The sequence below is a fragment of the Triticum dicoccoides genome, chromosome 7B (assembly GCF_002162155.2).
Source record: "Triticum dicoccoides isolate Atlit2015 ecotype Zavitan chromosome 7B, WEW_v2.0, whole genome shotgun sequence".
NCBI classification, from domain to species: Eukaryota; Viridiplantae; Streptophyta; class Magnoliopsida; order Poales; family Poaceae; genus Triticum; species Triticum dicoccoides.
In genome coordinates this window covers 692,257,672-692,263,171 of record NC_041393.1, presented here as the reverse complement: position 1 = coordinate 692,263,171, position 5,500 = coordinate 692,257,672, and the positions used below count along the sequence as shown (strand labels likewise).

The 5,500-nt window shown below is 44.8% G+C and overlaps 1 long non-coding RNA gene across 1 annotated transcript; it reads left to right on the top strand.

Annotated features, from left to right (window-relative positions):
• The first annotated feature begins 2,503 nt into the window (after window positions 1-2,503).
• Window positions 2,504-4,505, top strand: LOC119336745. The gene is made up of 3 exons (XR_005162793.1): window positions 2,504-2,657; window positions 3,874-3,942; window positions 4,355-4,505. It is a non-coding gene; the product is annotated as an uncharacterized LOC119336745 (long non-coding RNA).
• Window positions 4,506-5,500: the final 995 nt, after the last annotated feature.

The following is a 5,500-nucleotide window of genomic DNA, read 5'->3' as shown; positions in this document are numbered from 1 at the left end:
CCTCTTCTTCTTCCTCTTCCGCTTCCTCTTCATCTTCCTCTTCTTCTTCATCTTCCTCTCCTTCTCCTTCTTCTTCCTCCTCTTCTTCCTCTTCTTCTTCCTCTTCCTCTTCTGCTTCTTCTTCCTCTTCTTTATATATAGAGTTCAATGAAGACCAAATGCTTGTGATAGTTTGAAAAATAACATATTTAAATTGTGCATCTGAATGCAGAAAAAATACATTGATCGGTACCGCCTTTCAGCCAAAACGCGCTACTGCTACACAGAAGTACATATAAAAAATACATTGATCATCAACGATCTTTTTGTATAGAATCTAAATCGTCAATAGGAATGTACCACCGATTTAAGAACCGGCGAAGACTCCTATTGCAGCCACAGATCCTACACATAGAGTTCAATGAAGACCAAATGTTTGGAAAAGTTTGAGAAGTAACATACTTAAGGTGGTCAAATTCTTGTTAGGGGAGCGAGGTGGGACTAAAAATAGCGCCTGCCACAACCTCTTTAGTACCGGTTCGTGCCACGAACCGGTACTAATGGTGCTGGCCGGGCACCAGCATCTTTACTACCGGTTCGTGGCACGAACCGGTACTAAAGATTCCCAAAGAACCGGTACTAAAGGTCACCTCCTGCCAAGTCATTTGAACCGACACTAATGGACGCATTAGTGCCGGCTCATATGCGAACCAGTACTAATGTTTCTCATATTAGGTCCTTTTTCTACTAGTGAGATGACGTGTCATGTAATTAAAGAGGAGAGAGACAAATAAAGTAACATAATATGTTACCATCACATAGCGGTTTCCAATACAAAATGAGTCTACAAAGCAATAAATGAGGATATGCATGTTACTACACCTATGACACTTCCCACTATGAAGGTGGTAACATGGACGAATAACATATGTATGTTACTAGTCTAAGTTACTCCCCACTATGACTAGCCTTACAGATCTAGCGTGCATGGCGCTGGACACAATCCAGATATCTACTTGCATGTAGTTCACGACGGAGCCGGCACCATGCATGCGCACGGCACGGAGGTGGACAGGCCGCAGCGACTTGCTGAACATGTCGCGCAGGAAGAATGGTGCACGGCGTCACCGTGCCAGGGTAGTGGTCCAGCTCGCCTTCATCACGATCTATGGTGGCAATCGGGACACTGGAGGAGGCAGTGATGGCAAGGTACGCTAGAGGTAGCGATACAAGGGACCATACAGAGTTATTTCCGAGTTACTACCACCTCAGCGGCACGTCACGAAAAATCAGTGCCTAATCACCACCATGCGCTGCAAAACCACTTTTGATGTGGCATGAAACCACTCAGGGCTTGATTAATCCGGTTTTGACATGCTTAGGGTTGAAATCATACCAAATTCGAGTTGAGGGGGTTATGGCTCCATTGGAGGGGATTTGGGGGTGAAAAGTATACTTCTTTCTTCTCAAAAAACCACAGCTTGCTTGGCATCCTTGTCAAAAAAAAAGGTTGTTTTGGCATCCAACATTCGGGTCGGAATCGTGGAAAACATTTGCAAATTCCCACACCAACATGTTTGGCTGTCCTGGATTTGGGCGTTGGAAATCATTTCACAATTCCAGATGATTGAAACCGTACGTAAACCAAATCTTGTCCAACAACCAGTCATCCTATATATTTAAAAAGTTCACCCTCATTATTTGATTTATCTCAACATGCAGCATAGACACATCAGCATCCATTCACATCTAGCCACGTCACACCTAATGCAATCCCACTCAGGCCCACCTCCTCATGTCTGAACAAATATTTCCATCATCATTTGTTTTCTGAATATATTTTTTACAAGTAATTAGTCTTCACACCGTGGGAGACAAACCACCCATCCCTCCTACTCTCGCCTCCCCATCTTCTCCTCCTATCCCTTCCTCTTCTGCCGGTCTAAATAAATTCCCTTCCTAAACTCTTCTTCCTTCCCCTTTCTATAGTAGCCCATGGCTGGGGGCATCCATCTCCTATGAGGCACTCCTCCGGCACAATATGTTCGTCCTGCGCCGCTCACTGCCTCCGGCGCAACCGCTGGTCTAGATCACCTACGTCCTGCATGCGTCGTCAAGCCGGCGTCGAATCTATCTCCGTGTGAGGTGCTCCTCCTGCACAATCTGCCCATCATGCACACTCACTTCCTCCGGCACAAAGGCCGGTCCAGATCACCTCTTCCCAGTCGTCAGGGTCTCAGTCAACGGCGGCCTCCACCCCGGCCTCGCCCTGCAACATGTCTCCGTCAAGTACATCGACCTGGACCAGAACTGCCGAATCGGTGCAGGATACTGCACCAGAACGGGGATACGCCCAGATACGCACGGGATACGTGTATCCCTACGTATCACATTTTTTCTAATTAAAATAAAGAAAAAAAATCAGAATACGGCTGGGACACGCATGGGATACATCAGGGATTTATAAGGGCCTGCTACCACTCGATCTGCAGCCCATCAGACGGCCTAATCGATAAACCTAGTCGCTGGAATCTTTCCTCTCGCCGTCACCTGGCAGTTGCCAAATCGCTAGACTAGATAGTTTCGGCGCATCTCCAGACTGCCTTTCGGCGCCGCCGGCCGGACCTCACAGCTCGTCTCCATTCTTCAAGTCTTTGCCATCCGGAATTTGTACGCAAGTAAGGTCCAATCCATTGTTTCAAGATCTCTATTTGTTTGCATGATATGGATTAGGATTTAGGGGAGAACGAAGGGCATCTAGCTATTTATTTTTCTCAACGTCAGGAAATGTCAATCCTCGGTTGCTTGTTCAAGGACTGGGTCTCGTAGTAACACCGCTGATGATTCCAAGGAGAACAAGTATACCAATCCTAAATTACCCCCTATGGAGATACTCATCCTCCCAAAAATATTGTTTTTTGGTTATGATTTTTCGCATTTGTACATATACTCGCTGTATCCCCGAAAGTCTATTTTCAGAAAATGCCGTTTTCCCGTATCGCCGTATCCATATCCCCGTACCCGTATCCCCGTACCATGCAACATAGTCCAGGGGCACCGCGAGTGCTGGTACATCGTCGACCACACAACCACTGGTTGGTTCATTGATTCAATGATGATTGTCGATTTTTTTTTTCTTTGGTCAAACAGATGGAGCTGTATCTACTATATATCTAGGGGATGTAGAGCCACCACACCTGCCATAGTGGTAGCCATTCTTTTGGCAAGCTGAGCTCCTACATGTCAGTAGGTAATCTTGCCCCTGTCCGCCCGTGATGGGTTTGCAGCAAGGGCGACGACAGGTTCTATAATATGTTCTTCAAAATTTATTCAGTCTTCAGTATTTCCTTCTTACAAAAAATGTCACATTAAGCGTACAAAACCGATTGAAATTAGACCTTTCGTGCCTTCTGCTCCAGCAGTAACTCACTGATTAATCGAGCCAGAAAGGATCCCATCGCGGCGCTTTTTGTCTCCATCGCTACCTTGGTGCGTGCTGCACCAGATAGGAATCCAAGTAAATAGCAACGGCTGTTATTAATTGGTTACAGATATTTTCCCTTTGTCTCTCTCCAACCTTGATCTGAAATAGTTCTCCACGGCAATTAAATCCCCCTGCTGAAACTGCTCAACGGGTCCATCGTTTCAGCTTCAGGTTCATTCATCTCTTTAAACCGACCACGAGAAGAAGGATCCATCAAGGCTAGGGACGCCTGTACATCACCCATGACCACCAATTCGTAGTTTGTATATAGTGTGATCATCTTTTGATGCCCCCACCTGTTCAAGTCGTTGTCTCTGCCACCAGCTTGCACTATGGAATATTTGTCTGCTCCCAATTTTCTCATCTTCCCGTGCTTCTTATCACTGATCTTATGGCTTTTAATTTTTCAGGCTACACTCTTACTCGAAAGGTGCCCGAGGTTTTATGAGCAAGGCCATCTCTGATTCGTTGTTTCTTAGGTACCATGCTATTCGTGCTCATCTCTTAATTTTTCTTATACACTGAATGAGCACACACGCCTTTTAGTCTTCTTCTATGTTAATTCTGTTGTTCGCATGAAACACCCATCTCTGAATTTAAGTAGTTACATTGGTAAACTTGCAACTTCTGTTTGGATTAGATAGCATAATAGTTTGGTCCCCTGGATTCTTCCATCCAATGTATTTCTTCAAATATCTATATACCAAGGTAATTTCCCTGAAAATACTTGCTTCCCCTAAGGCAATTCCATTTGTATTATTGGCAAAGATGGATAGAAATGAAAATTCTTCAAGCCATCCTATTAGTCATTCAGTTTCATATTTCTTTTCTCACTAAGCTGACTGTACAAGTTTATCCTTTGCAATAATGTCATTTTCCCTCCATATGCAGGACAGTGTCAACCATGCATGCAAGAATCTCATGAACTACTCTGCCTAGCACCTAGAATTAAGAGTACTGTTGCTTAAATCATGAATAAGTGATCACTAGGTTGATCAACTTGAATTGTAGTAAAAAAACAGCACTTCCAATTCGTGATGACTCAATGCATGCATGTATCCGCATGAATAGAAAGTATTTCTTTTAGATAATTTATAATTGTTTACTTATTATCAATTTATTTTTTATGTTTAAGCAACAAATTATTACACAGAATTCAGAAGTCCAAAAGGCACTATACCATTCAGCCACGCTCCATTTACTACTAGATTCCCTACATGGCTAAAGCTACATACAAACTTGGGTGTACATTTATGGGCAAAGCTACATATGGACTTGGATGTAAAAAAATGCACCTATTATTTTTTGAAACTTCTGAATACCTTTGTATGATTCATGTATATAGAACAATATACATCAAGGAATCAGGAAACATGAGTAAAATTGTAAATCTCAAGGACTATGTACACCATTGTTTGGATGTTGGCTCCACCACCCTTCCACTACAGTTCATACATGACGAGAACGTGGAGATGCATTATTCACATATATTCTAATTTTATTTTTGAAATTTAATACTATAAATTCTCGCAGCAACGCGCGAGGTATTATCTAGTTTCCCAAATCCGCTCGCCCCGACGCCCTCCCATCTCGCCCTTGACTCCCCCTCATCTCGCTCCGACCGCCCAGGGAACCCATCGCCTCTCGTCTTTGCCCCCAGCCACCTCTCATGCCGCTGCTCCGCCGCCCGGTGAACCCATCGCCCCGTAACTCCCCTCCTCAAACCGTACTCCATCTGCTATTAGGTCTCTACACGATTGCATGCCAAGGGAACCGCCGCCAGAGAGGGGTGACCACGCGAAGGAGCTGGCGCTTATTAGCTACAGGGAGGTGGGTCATGCTTACACGGCTGTGTTTGGTGCATTGGCATCAGATCGACACCATCTTCTACCACAATTCTCTCCACTTGTCTCGGCAACAGATCCAGGTGGGGAAGAGGCCGATTCCTTCCCTGAACTAGGTGTTGGTGGAGAAGCCTGTGCAGCCCAGCAAGACTGCCACCGATGCACCCATCCTAAGACCATCAAGCGGGTATGA